Source organism: Peromyscus eremicus, unplaced genomic scaffold (assembly GCF_949786415.1).
Source record: "Peromyscus eremicus unplaced genomic scaffold, PerEre_H2_v1 PerEre#2#unplaced_83, whole genome shotgun sequence".
Classification (NCBI taxonomy): Eukaryota; Metazoa; Chordata; class Mammalia; order Rodentia; family Cricetidae; genus Peromyscus; species Peromyscus eremicus.
In genome coordinates, this window is record NW_026734323.1 from 171168 (window position 1) to 191229 (window position 20062).

The window sequence follows — 20062 nt, forward strand, 5'->3', positions numbered from 1 at the left end:
GGCACTCCTCTCTAAAAATTGTCCAGAAAAGCAAGCTCTTGAGAGTTATGGAAAATTTTGGCTATTTGAGTTTATTCCAATGATGAGAAGGAAGACAGCTCAGAGCAGGCACATGCACACAGAAATGAGTGACCCTGGGAACTTTCCAACAACAATGTGGTAGCAGTTGTTTGGGAAAAGAGTGCTATCATCCCATGTCATTTGATTTCTCTGGTTTCAAGGACTGTGAACTGTACCTGCTCTCTAAGCTTCCTTTATTCATGCAGGCAGCTTCTCTCTCCTGCAGTGACATCTATGACAGACTGTCACAGCATTACGAAAGTTGATAACCACTGCCACAGAGGGTCTTGTTGACATGCAGATTCCTGGGCTTTGGCCTAGAATTTTGGCCAGGCTAATAGATAATAAGCCTTCTCTGCACACTATTCAATTGATCAGTAAGATTCCATTGAACCAGGACCCCATGAAGCCCCTCTAGGAAGTGTCCATTTGCTTATGACTGCATGTAAGCTAGAAGAGTATCCCTAGCCTATACCTGTAGCTGAAGGTATAGGCTGTGTCCCAGCCTGCCAGAGGTCAGGACAAATCTCTCTCACCTGCCAGTCCTGCAGCCACTAGGACCCAAGTAAACACATAGAGGCTTACATTATTTACGAACTGTATGGCCATTAGCTCAAGTTTATTACTGACTAGCTCTTACACTTAAATTAACCCATAATTCTTATTTATGTTTACCCACATGGCTTGGTATCTTTTCTCAGTTCTGCCCTCACATCTTGCTTCTCATAGTGGCGGCTGGCAGCATTTCCTGACTCAGCCTCCCTGTTCCCAGAATGCTCCTCTTTATTTGTCCTGCCTATACTATACTTCCTGCCTGGGTACTGGCCAATCAGAATTTTATTTATCAACCAAATCACATTTTCAGCATACAGAAAGACATCTCCAGCATATACCTAAGGCTTTCATGTCCAGAGGCCCAGTAATTGTCTCCAGGGCCTTGGCTCTGCTGGGTGGCTAGGGGGGGTTCTGCCTGCTGCAGAAAATCCAGGCTGGTCTATCAAATAAGAGGCTTCAACTCCCCAACTGCTACATGTTCTGGGAGACAGAACCTGAGAGCACACAGGGCCAATTCAGGCCATGTTTCCACATATTGTTCCATCAGCTCTCTCAACTGTGAAGACAGGCTGTTCTTCATTTTTATTTATATTATTGTCTTAGGGATTGCCTTAGGGAGGGTCTCTTGTAGCCCAAGGTTGCCTCAGAGTCTTGATTGTTCTGTCAGTACTTCCCTGGTGCTGAGATCAGTGGCATGTCACCACACCACCATGCCTTTATTGGATGTTCCCTTCAGTGTTATCCTTTGTGCCTGCTGACGCTTATAACCTCCCATAAATGTCAGCTGAATGAAACTATTAAGGGAAGAAAAAGAGATTGTTAACAGCTAACAATAATATAAATAGAATGCAGTAGTGCTAAATGGTAGTGGAATGTGACAGAGACAGCAGGGAAGGAAGGAGGAAGACATTGTCTCCCCTCTAGTGTCACAACATTGTCAATGTTTCCTCACTGAGGGTCTCTATCCATTTAGAAAACATCAGAGATATGTGTGTGTGTGTGTGTGTGTGTGTGTGTGTGTGTGTGTGTGTCTGTGTGCGTGCACGTGCACACACACGAATACATTGTCACGCACAGAACCAAGTCTTCATCCTTGCTCTATGTGAAACAAGATTTCTAGAACATCCAGGGCCTTTGTGGTTCTGCCCCCCAGCATCATTCTGGCAGCCTCATGTTCTTTCATCCAACATTTGATTAGAAATCTTGACAGAAACATGGGTTTTCTTCATTTTTTCCCCAGAAATGTCTGTGTCACTTGACAAGACTAGGTTGAGAGTTGCCAGGTATGGAATTCTGTTCTCAAAACTTTAATACACTTATTCATCTGTATATTTATATATGTGTTTGCACAACTGTGCCAGAGCATGGTTGTGGGTCAATGGACAAGTTACAGCCATTAGTTCTCTACTCTCACCATGTTCATCCCAGGGTCATACTCAGGAGTGCTAATTCTGTGAATTCCTTGGCTCTGGGTGATATATAGACTGCTCACAGCTAAGAGGAATGTGGATGACAACAGAAGGCAATGATAGTGACCTGGACCAAATTTGAATCATTCAGAACATGTCATTTTTATTAGAGGAGTCTGTCAGCGTCAGTGAGGCATGGGCAAGCCATATAGACTGTCATGACATTCACAACAGTGTACGGGCTCTTGGAGAGAATAAGAAAGAGACAATAAATGTTAGCGATTCAGCTTTAGAAGATGTGTTGGGCACTTGGGGAGTAACAAAGGTTAGCAAATTTACGAATTTAAGATGACCACAATCTCTTAATCTGTTTTTCTCATAATGATTTGGTATTAGCCTTTTTTATTTCTGTGGTTCCTTATTGCCAAACTAAAATAAGAAAAAGTCCAAAATCACTGGAATGGAACACGTAGTAATATAATGATATGAGTGCATCAGATGGAGATATTCTAGCGTAAATGAGAAAAGGGAAGATAGTTGTCTTAGTTTCAGTGGGTTAAGCCCTGGCACCCCCAACTACATGCAACTCAGAGAACAATTTCTGGCAGGTTTTTTATTCTTTCTATCAATAAGGTGGGTCCCAGGGATATAAATGCATGTCTCCCGGCTTGTCTGCATTACCTTTACCTGCTTAGACATTTTCCAGTCCATCATCAAAGCCACAGATTTTAATAAGCTACATATCTCTGTATATGGTGTCTGTGTACATCTATCCTACTTTGGAAATATTTATCCTCAAAATGAATGTTTGTCACAGTTAACAAAGGGCAAGAATCAGAGATGGGAGAATTTTAAAGCTTCTACGATAACTAACAGTTTGATGTATTTCACTTCATAGGATGTAACAGGGTGAATTTCCCATCCCTGTCATAAATAATGTACTAATTTTGAACCTAACATATTGCATGTGCTAGGGAAGTATTCTGTCTCCAAGTTGTATTCCTGGGTTGTAACTCCATTCATCTGCTACAGCTACTACAGGGCAGACATCAAGATGAGCTTTAACTGTCAATTTAGCCCTCATAAGAATGACCATGTGAGTAGCTGACAGAATGCTTTGAAGACTAGGCATGTTTATCTGAGATAGAAGAAGCACCCCAGTCCATATTACACACTACACATTTTAGTCTGAGAAAGGTTGATAGTAAACTGTTATCTCCCTCCACATATTCAAGGAGAAGAAACAATGTTAATCTATCTGTAGCATTTATCAAAAGAACCAAAGCTACGCTGAGGATTCACATGGAAGGCATGACTGAACATAGGCTCCTTCCCAATAATGGAAAGATGGACAGGGAGACACATGCCACAGCTCAGTGATTGATAGTGTAGGATGAATGAAATCTCAGATGGTTCCAGTGTGTCTACAGGTATTATGTCAGAGTCAGTGAAGAACGAGAAAGTGACCAATGAAAGGAAGGAACTGAAAAGAACCACCTGCTTCTCTGGCTTTATAGATCTTAAAAGCTATGGTTTGAGAGAAATAGACTTGAATTTACAAGGATAATTGCTTCACATATTAACTCTCTGACTTACTGTGAGTCTCAGGTCAGATCTAGTCCAGGAGAACTGTGGAAGAATAAAGCCCTCATCTGAAAGAAACCTTTCCTCAATACAATGTGACTTCTGTGGTGGTAAGAGAGTAGCATCAACCATCCCTCCCCGTTTCAAGCCTTGCAGAGATACACTCTCCGCCAGAGGCATGTGGCTTTTGCTGTAGATACCATCCACCCAGACAAATGTGAAGTTTCCACTTAACACTGCTTAGCTGGTGCATCATAGGTATATCTTTCCCCATCTTCATCCCCAGGCGGGTCTTAAAAGTCTGCATTTCATCTGATGGGCCTACTCTGCATTGTCATCTAAATGAGAGGTGGCATAACTGCTCCAAATCTGACTTAAGAGATGCTGAGCAATGATCCTGAGCCCAGGAGCACTCTGCTTGAATGCCTGGCATCCCAAGTAATCTCCGATGCCTACCTCATGGTCCTGTCCCTACATTCTCCAGAAATATCTCTTTTCGGTTAGGTGTAATCCAGTCCAACTAATACACTAGGGAGGCTAGAATGACAAAAGTCAAGTGCAGGGACTGGAGAGATCACTCATCCTTTAAGAGGATGTGTAGCTCTCCCAGATGACCCAGAAATCAGCTAACAATCTTCTGTGACTCCAGTTCCATGGGGAATCCATTGCCCTTTCTGGTTTCAGTGCAAACTGATTGATTGTGGTGCATAGAAAGCAGGCAAAATACCCATATTCATAAATACAAGTAAATGAATCTCAAAGATTTCCATGCAAAATGAATAGTCAAGGCAACTGCACATTAAAAGGACCACATCTCAATATGTCTTAGAAGGTTACTACCTCTGCATTGCCACAGTCACTGGTGCTGTATTTCAGGAAAAGAAAGGCAGACAGCTATAGGTTTCCTCAATTCTTCTATACTCCTGTAACAAATGTTCTCACTTCCTGAGATGCATTAGAAAACATAGGTGTATTTCTAAAAATCTGATATGAATGATCACGTCATGAACATGTGTGTATCTATTCTCCATTTTTGAAGTAGCTAGGCATGTGAAGTCAGGTGTTTAACATGGATCTTTTTCCATCATGAAGTGGATATACATGGAGTAGGCCATGCGATTCACACCCAAGAAACCATCTTGGTTTGTAACCCTGTGTAGCTGAGAACTCACAATGTAGCCTAAGCTTCCTGGGAATTGCAGAGATCCACCTCTGTCTGTTGAGTTCTAATGTTACAGGAGTGTGACACCACACCTGACTACAAAGCTATTTTCAGAATGAAGAGAATGTACCAGGTTTAGCTGTTCCCCATGGGAGAACTTATTCTGTTAGAGGAGGTCAGGAGGGGTGGGGGGAATTTGGTAGGCAGGAGAGGGAGGAGCGATGAGAGTTGGATCTGTGGTTGGTAAGTAAGTTCACTAAAAAATTCAAAGGAAAGAATGAAGAGTTGGAAATTATTTTTTATTTGTGAAATTACAGAAATTTGACAGAATAGGGCCTTAAAGGGGTGCTTAGTATATCCAGTGTATAGCTTTAGCAAAATATGAAATCAAAGACAGAACAAAGAACCAAAAAATAAAAAAAAACAGCAAAACAAAACAAAGAACAACAAAACCTAAGTTCATGCAAACCCCAAAACAAACCAAAACTATTTACATAAGAAGCTTTCTCTTCATGCAGATGTCCTACACTCTGTGGCTGGCTTTGGACACAAATTGAAAGACAACCCTGAATTGAAATACCCTCTTCAAGACAAGTGTGGTCATGCCACTTTGGGGCTTCTAGGTTAAGTCCTTGCCAAAGTTGATCTTATGCCATGTTGGCCACTATATGATTCTGTCTGCCAACATGTGTCTGTGTGCCCATTCAAGAGCAAAAAAATGACACGGGGAGCATCTGTTACCAAAATAAATAACAGCTCATGGTGACATCCTTCCTAAATCATCTCTCAGAACAATTCACTTCACCATCACTTGTGCATGAAATTGAGTAGTTCCCGCACTGGACTGGAGTGAGAATATGATGCTTCTTTTGTGTGGTCTGTCTGGATAGCAGCATGACATCAACACAGTCTCTGTTGACATATCTCCCTCCACATATGAAGGGCTGAGGACTCAGTCAGCTACCAAAAGTTTGTAGCAATAAACTTTCAGAGTAACTATGAGCGGAAACATATTCTCTCTCCATGTTGTTGTGGCTCTCACTGGGAACACTTGCTGGTAGATGTCAGATTTTTCTGCATAACTCTTGGTGTTTATTTTTTTTTGAATCTCAGGCATCTTCTTGATGGTCCCTTTATTCCATAACTAGTGAGTCAACAGAAAATGGATCAGATTATGGATGGATGACCTGCAGGGCAGATGATATTTGCCTCACTGGTGATTTCACAACTAGTAGTACATGTCTTGTTCTGAGGAGGCCTTGATCATAGAGTGAAGAATGTCAGGGTTTCTAGTTGACTATGGATTCCTCCGGCCTCCTCAGTTCTCATAAAGGGTGCTGTGAGAGAAGAAAAGGCAATCAGATCTAAAAACAGCCTTGCTGGATCACTAGCTAGATAATTTCAGGGCCTATTCACACATAGGAAACCAAGGAAGAACAATGAAGCAATGTATTAAAGTATCACAGCATTAGGAAGGTTAATAACCACTGATCTGGAGGCTACTGAATGACAATATGGTGCTTGGAAGAGCTAATTGTCTCTTTAAACCTTAGCAAAACTGTGTAAAGCTGCATAAGTCCAAAGGCTGCTTGCTAATGCTGCTGGCTAAGAAGCAGAAAAACTAGAAGCACATCTACAGACCCTGCAGTTCAGAGACAAAGAAACTCAGAGTTGCCCATTGTACAACAGTTGGGGTCCCTGCCAAGATAAGCACTTACCAAAGGAAGACTTTCTCTTTGGTCAACTCAATGAGCTTCTGTGAGGCCTCCAAATTCTCATTCTCAAACTTCTGCAGGTGTGACATGACCTGCTGATGTTCCATCTTGAGCTTTTCCAAGAAAGGATTTGGCCTGTGGTAGGGCCTGGACCCAGAAGCAAAGAATTCCATGAATACAGGCCTCAAGGATCACATGAATTCAGTGTGTGTTCTCTATTACTGGAATTAATAAGATGCCACATAATGGCTCCTATGTACTGGGACCTCTGGCTCCTTGTTGCACTTGCTCTTCTGGTCTCAGGCCAGCAGAGTCAGCGTGTTAAGAGGGATGCAGCTGGGACTGAATATGTTCCCTCAGGAGTACTGCACAGCTTGCTATGGAGTTCCCACGAGTCTATCACAGGTCTGGGCCCACCAGAAACTGTGATTTTTCTGCTGTCTTCAAATAAGAGATACGCATTCCAGAGTGCTTATTTTGACATGGCAGCTAAAATCACATCATGAGCATTTCAGAGGATGGGACTCAATATTATGACAGCTTCATAAATTCCCCCAGGGCATTCCCAGTTGACACCAAGGTGAACACACTGCAAAGGGCTATGCTGCTCAAAAAGGGGCTCCCAGTACACCATGTAGACAACACCTAGATACTGAGACAAGCAACACTTCATGTGCAACCATAGACCCTTGATTGCAGGGTGAAGAGGGACACGTATGCACAAACACACAAACACATAGATACAGAAAGATGGAGGAGAGAGGGAGAGGGAGAGAGAGAGGAGAGAGAGAGAGAGAGAGAGAGAGAGAGAGAGAGAGAGAGAGAGAGAGAGAGACTGAAAGAGGGAAAGGTGATAAAATGCTCTCATTGAGATGACAAATTAATGCATGCAATTGTGTCATCTTAGAGAGGACCAAGAGCAGCAGACATTAGCACCAGGCCTTGCTGCCACATATTAAGATGTGGTACAAAAACTCTCCAGCTGCTACTAGAAGCATCCAGCACACAATGTCATTCCAGCAAGTAAAAAAAAAATTACAGCATTCTCACACTAGCCATCACTTGACAGGATCTCTCCAAATGCATGCTGGGAATTCACACACTACTGCTTCAATTCCTGGGTGATTCAGGCCACAGGCTCTGGTTTTCATTTGGAGGAAGCAGAACAGTCTATGTCCCCATCTCACTCCTGCCCATGTGTCAGGTTTTGCTTCAGGGAAGCATTTAGAGAAATAGTGTTGGGCAAAGGGACACCGTGAAGGTGCACCCAACATCCCAGAAGCCCATTTCTTAGACAAAATAAACTAAGGGTGAAATTGTGGAACCAAGACAGTCACCATGGATTTTGAAACAGTAAATACCTGTTGTCCAAGGATCCTTCGGTTACTAAGATGAGGCGATCTCTCAGATCATTCCGTTGAGCGGTCATCACCTGGACCTGAGTGGTCAGGCTCTCCACCTTCTGCTTCACTTGTCTCTTTGTAAGGCTGGTTGGAGTGGGTGGTGGCTCTTTGGAGGCCCCTGTGGGTAGATGAATGTACACAAGTGAACGTGCATTGTGACAAGACATAGAGAATGAACAGGTCACCCTGAGACCTGAGAAGGTGTTTGAGAAAGGATGTAAGCAAGCAATTCAGTGACACCACAAAGAATTTTGCCCTGGACTGAGATGCCCCCGTTGGGCATCTTAGGTCTCCCATCTCTGTGACAGGAGATAGGTGTCTGAGCCAGCTGATTTCCTCTGCTCCTTTAGGACATGTTTTAGGTAACTAAGGAGAGAGCCTCCTCAGGCTTATTAACAGCTCTGTTTTCTGCATTCAACTTGGCTGCAGGGTTCACTAGTCTGTTGCTATCAAAGCCAAGATAAAATTGACACAGTCCACAAGCACTCAGGTCATTAAAAATGCATAAATATCCTGACAGGTCACTCTAAGCACATGGCAAAAATGGAGAATCCACACAGGGGCAGAATATGGTCACCATCCTGACCAAGACGCCTCAGTGACAAAGGAGGGTGCATAGAGCTGGTGGGATGTAAATAAATGAAGACACTGAGGTTGAAGTACATTGATGACCTGCTTTTTGCTGGGCACAGTTCACTTGAACATCCTACCCTAATGCTGGCCTTTTTGTCCCCTCTCAACCCCTACCCTCCTGTAGGATTGAAAGGCAAGAGCTCCCAGCACAACAGCTTTGGCCTTACTCGCTCCTGATTTCTGGGACAGACAAACTACTCTTCTGGAATCTTTGAATTTCAGGAGTCATGACAAGCAGGGAAGTCCAGTTGGTTCCCAGAGACTCCTACCTCCTGTGTCCCACTATTGGAAGATTCAGCTCAAGCCCAGGTCCTGCAGGGACATCCCAATTTCCTGCCCACAACTTACTGTACCATCTCCTGGACCATTTCTTTCTTGATCGTTCACATTGGAATGGCTGAAGGCCAGCTTGTGTCTGCCTCTCTCTGGTTTCTCTTCCCTCTCCTTTATCTCGACCCAATAGAGTCCTGAGTCTTCCCAACATGTTCATGGCTGAACTGTAAGGGCACTGAACCAACTGTCCAAAGGCAGTTGGTGTTGCTACAACACAGGTGACACCAGATAACATTCTAAAGTCTCCAGGATACAATAGAATGTCCAGGCATGTGACACCCCTGATGTCATGGGGAACTGACATTACCTCCCTGCTAACCAGATCTCCTCATCACTCTTCAGAAGTCAGGTTTCCCATTTTAGGAATCTCTCCTGGGACTCAAGAGAAATGCTTCAGTAATCTTTTGTTCCATAGCCAGAGGTTGCTCTCTGATTTTTTGGAAATTCCTCAGTACTTCCATGTGGGAATGAAAGTGAGTGTTCATCTCCTATTAAAGTATATGTCCAGAAGGTAACAGTATTATAGACATTGATGTGAGGTATGATTCTCCACAAGTACCTGCATCTCCTTATAATCAAGAAATAATAGACTTAATGATAATGGAAAGGACACTTTTTAAACAACTTCCCGATATGGAGCCCACAGAAATTACTGCCAGTAGAGAATATGAAGCTTAGTTGATTTAAATTGATGACCATGGCAGATTGCATTAGCATGTTACATGGGATCTATAGATATTCACTACCCAGTACATCAGCTTTTAAGAGTTTCTGAGAATGCTCAATGGGTATGAACCAAAATTACATCTAAAAATCCTGTAGAGTTTGCTCTTAGTGATTTTACAGATTGTTCTTCAAAAACACAAGGACCATATATTTTATACACAAATTCTTTACGCTCCTCAAAATGGTTAGTACCTTCCCCTGACTGTAGAGCTCAACAGTCAAAACTTACTATATTCCATTAGTATTTATTAGACATTGCTCAGTAATAGGTTACTTTTAACTCACTTCATGTATATATTTGTACATGAAGGATAGAGTTATACTAAAAATGGAAACTGGCCAACAATGATAGAAAAGAATTGTTACAAAAGTATTTTAATTTTTAAAAAAATGTAATGAAGAGATGAAAATCTCTAAGCTCTATCTACTTTGTACTCTAACACATTTTATCTCTACATTTCTTTGCTTTCTAATCTCAAAAAATAATATCTTATGATGTAATTTCTTTAACTTTGGATGTGTAAATTCCTGGGGCATGGTTAAAATTTGTAAAATGCATAACAAAAATTAGCTGAAAACTTGTAACAAAAGGTTATCACTTTTAAAATCTACATATAGGCAGCATGTATAAAAGTTATTATTCCTACTGTCCCTTTTGGTTATTATTGTATCTCCTTTGTAGACTAAATAGGCAATCACTGCTCCTCAAAATATTTTGGAGAAAGGTAGAATTTAATATCATGAGATATCCCTAGGGAAATATAGGTCTACTCAGGATAGAAGAACCTGACTCAAAAGATGTATGTCTAACCACTTATGTACTTGCAAACTGTTCAACATCAGGAGTCTGGAAAATTTAAATAAGAATCAAATATGTGATTGATAAATTTGTTATATTTGAAAAATAAGACTCTTAAATACCTAAGGTCTATTTATGAGAGCAGAATGCACTTGAAAATAATATATCTAGTCTCTTTTTCTTTCCAAACTTTGTTAATCTTTAGCTCTTTGCATAAACTGAGTCATACAAACTGTGATATTCTCTAATGGCATACCGTTAACGAGAAAAAAATAAAATAAAGTTCAATTCTGTGGACTGTATTTATTTAAGTTTTATATTTGAGGCTAATGGATCTTAAGTTAAATCTTCAATCCAAATTTTTAAAACTCAAACTCAACGGGGATAAAATTGTAAAATCCTAATCTTAAACAAAAGCTTCCCTGTAAACTTTTAAACACAGTTAGGTCATACAAGTTAATGATAATCACCTCGTAAATAATAAAATTCTTTAAAGTGTTCTAAAACTATGCTTGTAGTCATACTAATTACAAATCTATTTCATTTTACAGGGAAAAGCTTCAGTTAGAATGCTGTTCTTATTTTCAAGATTAGGCCAAAAGCAATGATTAAAAATGAAGTTTGTTTATACAGACTGTTTACCTTGCTGACAGACTTTAGATTGAAAGAAATAAACCCTCATAGTGTGTTTCAGTGGAACTTCTCACTATTCTTTTATTTCAGGGAACTTGCTATGCAATCAGGTAAATAAAAAATAATAAATTCAATTCTATTAAAACACGGCAGTAATAGTGAACTGCTAGATCATTTGTCACAGAGAACAGAGAACAAAGAGCTTGCTCAGGAGAAAAGCTAGAAGCAGCCTTGACTCAGGTTGCTGGCAGGAGGCTTAACCAAAGGCTTGGTGCCATGAATTGTCTGTTACTGAGACTGTAAGAGCTTTCCCTGCTTATGCCTGGTTCAGTAATGAATGAATCCAATGTGTACAATGCTAGTAAAAAGAAATTTGGTCTTGTCTTTAACATGGAAACATTTTCATTGTATGTCTTTCAGAAATTGAAAGCCAAAACACCACCCATATTTCTTGTATTTGTGATTACTAAAACTTAATTCTTTAAATTTATATTTTTGTATATCATAAGAACTTAAAACAACGTAAACAGGTTTAGCCAGGTTTAAACATAAGAGTGAAATTTTTAAAAGTTTTAAAAATATTTCTACTACTAATAATAATAACCTATAATTGGAAGCACTATGATGTTGTTTTGCCATGCTAAGGTTTCTAAGCATTTATAACTAATCCAAGGAATGGTTACGGGAATATAAAGGGAGGTGTCAAATATGGCCTCTATGATGTGTAAAAATACTATTACAGCAAAATATTAGCAGATGCTAATCAAGAGATAGATGAAATGATCAGTACCCAAGCAAGGGACCATGACTGGTAGAGTCATGGTAGAGTACTTTATTAAATCTGACTACTATTCACAGTCATGAACACTATACTAGACCTACTTTGGGAAGCCTATATCAAAGGATTTTGCAGAGCTCTCACCGAGGCTAATTCATTTCAGAAGACACCAGGGAAACATTCCATCATTGAGATTTTAAGAAAAAATTGTAAGAAAACTTTTCCTGATAGAAGGAGCCCTAACTCTTCCTGTCTGGACCTCAGAAAACATTCTGCTCAGCAGCGATCTGAATTCTTGCACATTTTACCTTGTTCACTGGAGTAATAACCCTGCTCCTCTGACCAGCAATATCTTCTTTGTCTACACAGGGGACAACATCACCTCAATACAGGATTTGGGAAGGCTCTGATCAGTCTGGAGGAGGCAGGAAGTTCCTGAACACCCTGGATATCTACAGTTGCTGGTCTATAACCAGGACCAGTGATTTTTCATTTGATGTCTTTCTTCCACAAGACTTAGTAACAGGTCAAATGGTTTTTACCTGGGAAGCACTATGGTGTATCTTTAGTTCTTCTAGTATCAGGTCTCTTGAATACCTGGTTGAATCACTAGGGGCTTACAGAAAATGGCTATAAAGCAAGCAAGAGAAATAGAAATCAGAGTTATTTGGGTTTGTAGGAAAGACACCAAATGGCTGAAATGTCTACTGAGGGTGTTCAATGTTCCTAGCTTATTTAAAATTTTCTCTTTCATGTTACTTATAACCATGAAGCATAACAATGATGCTGGGGCAGTGTGAGTATTACTTTTTTATTACTCATATAATTACTCAAACTAGAGTCCATGGGAAGAAGGAGCCTCAATAAGGAATTGTTTGGATTAAGTTGACTTTGAGCACATCTGTTGGTGATTTATAGATTGTTAATTAGATGGAGGTCTCACCCTAAAGTATGCAGAACCACTTCATCACTGGGACCTGAACTGTGTAACAGTGAAGAAGCTGGAGCATATGCAGAGGCAAGCAGGCTGCATGGCTGCATTTCCATCTCTCTGCTCTTGACAGTGGATGTGAAGTGACTGAGTTCCTGCCTTCATATCCCCCAAAATGGACTATTACCTGGACCTGTGGGCTAAAATCAATTCTTGTCCTGCTGTGCTTGGGAAATTAATATAAAGAAGATGCTAAGAAACCACTATGTGACACAGGGGTTTGCACAAGTCAGGGAGATGTGAAAGTAATTCATGACATGCTCAACAGCAGCATATCTGTCCAAAAGCAGGAGATCCTGTTTTTTCCTGAACCCAACATATGTTTCCCTATCACAGATTTATAAAGAGACACCCATTGACTCAAACAGCATCACCTTGTCAAACAATGGCTCTGGGTAGTGTCTTGCCCTCTCAAGTGCTGTTCTAAATTTTGTTTTGTTTTGTTTTGTTTTTCCAAGACAGGGTTTCACTGTGTAGTTTTGTGCTTTTCCTGGAACTTGCTTTGGAGATCAGGCTGGCCTCGAACTCACAGAGATCAGCCTGCCTCTGCCTCCCAAGTACTGGGATTAAAGGCATGCGCCATCACCGCCTGGCCTAAACTATTTTCAGCTGTAAAATAATGCAACATTAATTTCAATATAATGTATTGTTCTATGGGTTTCCTGACTATTAAAATTTGGGGATATGGGGAAATGGATTGGAAATCACAGTCCTAGAGATGAATCTCAACCTTATTCTATGTCCTTCTTTGGAGGTCAGGAGAAGCTCCTTAAAGGCCAGATCAGGGAAGTACCTCAGCTGCCAGGTATGCCGAGTGTTAGTAATGAGTGGCAATGTGTCCACTAATTACCTTAGGCCAGAGATTAACCCTAGGGCTGATGCACACACATGCCTGTGAAGAACTCTTGGTTGCCCTCTAATTCTGTGCTTCTTCAGCAAGATTTCTGGAAACAGATCTTTGACAAACTTCCTTTTTCAGAAATAAATAGAACTACTTATAAGGGAAAAGTCATTTTGATTTTGTCCTTCTCCTTCTAGAACATGTGACAGCCCCTTCTGAGCAACTTCAAAGGGCTATAGAAGGAGGCTAAGGTCTCGGCCCAGGAACTGCAATAACCATAGTTACAGGGACAGAGTGCAGGTCTGAGGAACAGAGTGCAAAAGCCAGAAGTTCAAGGAAGAGACAGCAGGGACACTCATGAAATGCTCTGTTATGTGGTTGACATTTAAGCCTCTCTGTATGTGAATTTCTTCCACCTAAAGAAAGGAGGGTGGAGATGGACCATGGAGATAGGTGCTGCAACCAGGAACAACTCGTAAAATAACGTCTTTCATCATTGGGACTTTTAATGGACACAGAAACAGGTCTCCTTAAACTATAGTCCACAAATTGCTAAAGGATTTTGTTTTTGTTTTGTTTTTTATTTTTGCTTTTTATTCTTTTTTCCAGCTCCCTGCATTCTCTTTCCTTTACCAGCTTATGGCTATTGCTTTTGTTATGTGGATTAATTCACACTTAACAAGGCAGGACCCACAGAAGACTCACTCACATGCTCTTTCAATGGTTGCCTGTATTAAATATGCAACACACGATAATTCAAATCTTGGCATTAAATCCTTCTTGAGCAATTTAATCACAGCAGCCATAGTTTACTATTTTGTTAGAATATAAATAATAGAGAGAGAACATACAAATAATGGCATTTCGACGTGATAAGGTAAAGTTCCTGCAAGGACACACACCATGAGTGCGAGCTCTCCTCCTTCCTCTGCTCTATGCCTTCCACTCTCAGCTCAGTCAGGACAAGCCTATCATCAGGAACAAACTCCCAGAAGAATCCCTCACTGAATATACACTCATGAATCAGTCACTTCCACATCAAGAACACAGTTCCAAAGGACAGCACTCACAGGAATCAGTCACCATCTCTCTTTCAGTGGGAACTCAGCCCTCAGGGAAGGAACTGAGCCTCACCAACCATTATAAGATTTTCACATGCTACCATGTAACTTCCTAAACTCGGCCATTACTTTCTAAAGCAAAATGGGTATGGCATTGTGCATAATTCACAGGTAATCTGGACCAGAAAGGATACTGACTTCCAGGAAGCAGGAAGGAATAAAGCACAGAGAGAATAGACACTCGGGATACTTAAATGGATAGACAGGATCAAAACGTAGGCTTTCTACCCTTAGTGTAGAATCTCTTCTTACTGATTTCAACTTCTGGTGAGGAGTTTAAAAAGAGGACTAAGCACACCTTTCCAAAGTGTTCTACTACCTCCACTGACACAGGACATCATATCCCACTGAGGACAACCAGGACAGGGAAGGAAAGGCTTCTGCTATTGTTGCTTGAGAGAATCAGAACAGAGGCAGTAGGTATAAATTCATGTCCAGCCAAAGGTCCCTTCCCTGAGGGCTAATAGAGAACTTGTCATCCTGGACATTCAGGTAGAGTAGTGGCCACTACCAGATCCTAGACACACTGAGTGAGCTGCAGAGAGAAGAGGTGGGTGGCAGTCCAGGGGAGCCCCAACGAACTACTACTCACCCATGCCCTCAGTGTGCTGTAGCAGTCCGAAGATGCCCTTCAGGCAGAGAATGGGCAGCAGTTGAGGCTGTATCTTCTTCAGTGAAGTAAGCAAGTCCTGGAATTCATCCTGCCTCTTAGGAGGGTGCACCTGGAGCAGCAGCTACTCTTTGGTGTCCCCAGCCTCCTGCTGCGACTTGCCTGGGCTCAGAGTGACCACTGCCTTGAAGCATGGCCTCCACCTTGGTCATGACCTGGGCCAGGGTCTGAGGCCAAATGCCTAGCAGTTCCTGGTGCTGAGTCTCTATACTGTCTGACCAACCTGCCTCACCTTGTCTGGCTCTGTGGGATGGCACCAGGGCTATCAGAGACCTTGGTGCTGTGGGCTGAAATGGGTGGCTTCTTACGGTACTGATAGGCCCCAAACAACAGGGGCCGTGGGCTGGAGTCTATGGGCCTGGGTCTCCAGAATTCCAGTGGTGCTCAACATGTACACCCTGGGATCCCAGGCATAGCCAAGATGACCGAAAAGGAAGGAAGATAGGAAGAGGAGGAGGAGGTGCAGAAGACAGAAGGGACCCTGGTGGGGATGGTAGCCATGTGGGCCTTAATGAGCAAAATCTTATTTAAAAACATATGATAATGTATAATATAGAGCAGCAACAGTAGAATGATGTTTAGAATGATTTCATTTGAGTATAAGATGAAAGGGTCATCTCCTTATTTTCTTGGGTGCCTATAGTGGGTGAGGTTTAAACTCTGTTCATCCAAAATGTCAGCCTTCTCACTGGTTGAATTGGCACAGCTCTAACTATCACTATTCCCAGAACACTGTACAAATTAGGCAGGATTCTGTGTTAGACCTGTGCTTGACCAACACAGCTCTCCCTTACCACACACAGCAATAACTTCATATATTGTCTCGTTGGAGAAAATGAAGTCTCTTCAATGATCTTGAATTATTGTCATGGTGTTATCTATCATGACAATAGGAACTCCTTGACAACAGATTTCCCATTTCCACAATAGCTTTTACTACATTTACTATTTATACTTATTATGCTAGTAACAATTAAATGACTTCTTGTGGGGTGTTTTTTGTTCTACTTATTCATCGTTAATACTATCATAAATACTGACAGAAGAGGAAATACTGATAACTACGAAGTTGGTACTTCCCTTTTGCATGGAAACTTGTCTTTATGAAGGCTTTAAAAGATTGTCAGAGTTTTTGGCCAAACACCCTAAGTGTCATGATAGAACTCTCATCCAGTGACTGGTGGAAGCAGATGCAGAGATCCACAGCCAAGCCCCAGGTGGAGCACCAGGAGTCCGACAGGCAAGAGAGAGGAGGGATTGTATGAGCAAGAGATATCAAGACCATGATGGAAAAATCACAGGGAGAAATAGCCCAACTAGCGGAAACACATGAACTGTGAACCAATAGCTGAGAAGCCCCCATGGAACTGGACCAGGCCCTCTGAATAAGTGAGACAGTTGATGAGCTTGAACTGTTTAGGTGGCCCCCAGGCAGTGGGACCAGGACCTGTCCTTAGTGCATGGGCTGGCTTTTTGGAACCTGGGGCCTAATCTGAGACACTTTGCTCAGCCTTGGTGCAGGGAGGTGGGGCCTGGACCTGCCTCAACTGAATCTACCAGGCTGGGCTGAATCCCCAGGGGAGAACTTGCCTTGGAGGAGTATGGGAGCCCGTTCTCGGGTTCCTCGTGGCTTTACCCAGCAGGTCCACATAGAGGATGATTAGACCACAGGCCTGAGTGCAGGTGTCTGAGATGGTCTGCACTTGCCTGTGCTGGGGGAGGAGGTCTTTTGCTCCACCCCTTGGCGTCTCTATAAAAACCCTGGGGAAGAGACAGTCGGGGCCCGTTGGAATAGGTTCCAGGCCCTCTCGAGGCTATCCTTTATTTTCTATCTGTTTATCTCCGCGATATTCTCCGCAATAAATACTTCTATCTAATATTTCCTGCTGCTCGCACTCAAGAAAACTCTGGGGAACTGTGGGGGTGGTTGGGTAAATGCCCCACAGAATGGCGCCTGAACAGGGACTAAAGAAAAAAGAAAAAAGGGACTAAAGAAAAAAAGGGGGGACTAAAAAAGAAGGGGGGACTAAAGACAAATGAACAGGCACTAAAGACAAAGTAATAGGGTCTAAAGATAAAGGAAAATAATAGTTTTATTACAGAGTTTTTGGCGAAAGTGCTGAGTTCAGCCCTGCCAGTGGATGAGGCATGCCGGTGTTATGGAAAATATATATTTTTTATATATATTATTGAGAGGCAGGGGTTTTATCCTCGAGAGAAAAGGAAAGCGGACTGGAAGGATGTCCGATGCTGCAGCGAAATTCTCTTCTGTCAAAATTTTCTTCTATCCCTTTCTCAATTTCTATCTGTGAAAAATAAGTATAAGGTATAGGGTAGTAAAATAGTGTAGGAAAACCTTAGAAGTGTAAGATTGTGTAGGAAAAAATAAGTAAGGCAACTAGACAGAAAAACTCTTCAATTTTCTAACTTTGGGGGCTCTGAATGCAAACTGGGGGAAAAAAATCTTTCTTTGGGCTATTTGGGTAGTAAAAAAGCTCTTCTTCGAGCTTATGGGGAAGAAAAGTTTCCTATGGAAGCTTTTGACCTGGGGACAGCTGAAATGCTAAGTCCAAGCGGCAGGAGAAAGTAATTTCTCCCTGAGGCAAAAATGGGGGTGTAAGAAGTCAAAGTTTAAAGTTGGGAAGTTTTGGGAAAAGTTGGTCTTTCTCCTGGGGAAAAAAGTCTTTCTCTTAAACTAAAAGCTTTTCTTGGAAAACTTGGGAACTCTCTAAAAGCCTTAATCTTTCTCAAAAGCTCTCTTAAACTTAAAAACTAAAGCCTTTAACTTTCAAAAGGGCAAAAATTAGAATCACCTGAAGATATTAGTATGGGAACCACCTGTGATTAGCTCTAAGGGGAAAAACAACAAACCTCTTAAGACAGCAAAACCTCTAAGTTCTGTTTTTCAAGCCTTAAAAATTGTCCCTGCAATGCAGGAGGCAGGGACAAGTTCCTAAAAACCTCTTCTAAGCTCTGTCTCTTCAAGCCAGTATAAGACAGTGGGTCAGAGTACCCTGAGGGAAATGCTTGGGAGAGTGTGGGTAAAGAGCTGCAGAGAGCCCAAAAGGGCAGGAAACTTTACCTGAGAAAAGCAAAAAAGCCAAGCTTTTCAGTTACAACCGAGCTGAGGCATCAAGGGTTTTGTTTCTGAGTTGAGCATTTCAGACTGAAAAGGTGCTCCTAATGGTCCTAATGCAAAGATCCCCTGAAGCAATGCAAACTGTTAGCTTTGTATCCTCTCTTCTGAGCAAAAACCCAGAGGGACTGGCCAGCTTCTCTGAGTTGGGGTGCATTTCAGGGATACTAGGGTTCCTGCAGTGGTAAACTTCCTGGAGCACAGAGCTGAGGCAGGAAGGTGCAGGACCCAGGGGAAGATTGCCAATGAACAAAACTAAAGCCAGTGGGAACAGCACAGTTGTCCACTTTCCTACAAGTCCTGGGTTGATAGGTCCACTGCTGCAAAAAAAGAAATCTGAGAAAAAAACTTTTCTATCAGAGAAAGGACCTTTCTGGGAAAACAGTAAAGCTGAACTGTGTCTGAAGCAGTCGTGCTGCTGAGTCAGAACGCTGTCTGGGGAAAGAGCCCAGCCAGGGCAGAACAGAACTATCCAGGAGTAAAGCTTTCTTTTCTGTCAGAGAAAGCACCTCTTTGAGAAAAGCTTTGTTTCAACTGACTCCCCTGAGATGAGGGAGTGTAGCCCTGAGGGGTGATTGCCTCTGGCATAAGCTCTGTCCTTGAGCACCCAGACAAGCAAATGCAACCCACTGGGGGACTGGGCCAGGTGAAGGTCTGATAAGGCAAAACGCCTGTCCTAATGGGAGTTTAGAGATGGCAAAAACCTCCCTTGTTAGATTTTCAGTCTGTACGCAAACCACACAGACCCCGAAAACAGAAACAGACAAAAAACTCCTACCTTCAGTAGCAGGGAAAGCCGCCACTGTAGTGTCGGAAACTGTTTCTGGGGTAGAGGGGATAAACTGAGACCAAACTGGGAACTGTCTGGGAGAAAGACTCTGAAGAAACAGAGAAGGGACATAATCCTCCCCAGAAAATATATGACCTGAAAAAGCTGCTAGAATTTGAGGCAGATTCGCGGGGAGAAAATAAGCCCCTACCTCCAAAAGCAGCTAGCAGAGGTACAGAGCCGCAGACAGATACCTGAAGCTCTGCATCTGGGGGGGAAGGAACAAGCAAAATAAGAATAAAGTCAGTGGGAGAAAATCTCTGAAAGAGCTATGAAAAAACTCTTGTGAATGTTTTTCACTGACTGGCTATGGCTAAGACAAACACAAGCCCCGAGGAAAGTTGCTATCAGAAATTGCCCACCTCAATGCGCGCTAACGAGGCAGGTGCAGTTCTGATTTGGGGGCCAGTGTCAATTAAAGGAGAGACACCTGTTAAAGCCAGCTGAAGAGAGAATAGGAATCTCCCAATGTCCCATAATTGAAAATGTAAAATGCTTGTTCAAATCTCCCGTTGCAAAAGCAAAAAAACTTTGTTCAAACCTCCCGGGCAAGAATTTGTAAGCAAGTCTGGTAAAAGAACCAGTTGACTCTCAGACCCGAAAAGAACTATGAGAAATGACTGATATAAGGAAAATGATATAAGGGACTGATATGGGACTGATATTATTATGGACTGATATAAG

At 42.0% G+C, this 20062-nt stretch overlaps 1 protein-coding gene and 2 long non-coding RNA genes across 13 annotated transcripts in view; 2 read left to right on the plus strand and 1 right to left on the minus strand.

Annotated features, from left to right (window-relative positions):
- The window catches only part of LOC131901448 (disks large homolog 5-like), a 260863-nt gene that overhangs the window by 168462 nt on the left and 72339 nt on the right, over positions 1-20062 (plus strand). The gene's annotated exons all lie outside the window — the stretch shown is intronic.
- Positions 6537-20062, minus strand: part of LOC131901453 (uncharacterized) — a 59288-nt gene continuing 45762 nt past the window's right edge. The window contains exon 5 of one of the 3 annotated variants that reach the window (XR_009376589.1): positions 6537-6632. This is a non-coding gene — a long non-coding RNA (uncharacterized LOC131901453). Of the gene's footprint in view, positions 6633-12322; positions 12421-20062 lie in introns of those variants that run through there. The other 2 variants (XR_009376590.1, XR_009376577.1) reach the window with 2 other exon arrangements.
- Positions 9135-13225, plus strand: LOC131901463 (uncharacterized). The gene is made up of 2 exons (XR_009376599.1): positions 9135-9327; positions 12160-13225. It is a non-coding gene; the product is annotated as an uncharacterized LOC131901463 (long non-coding RNA).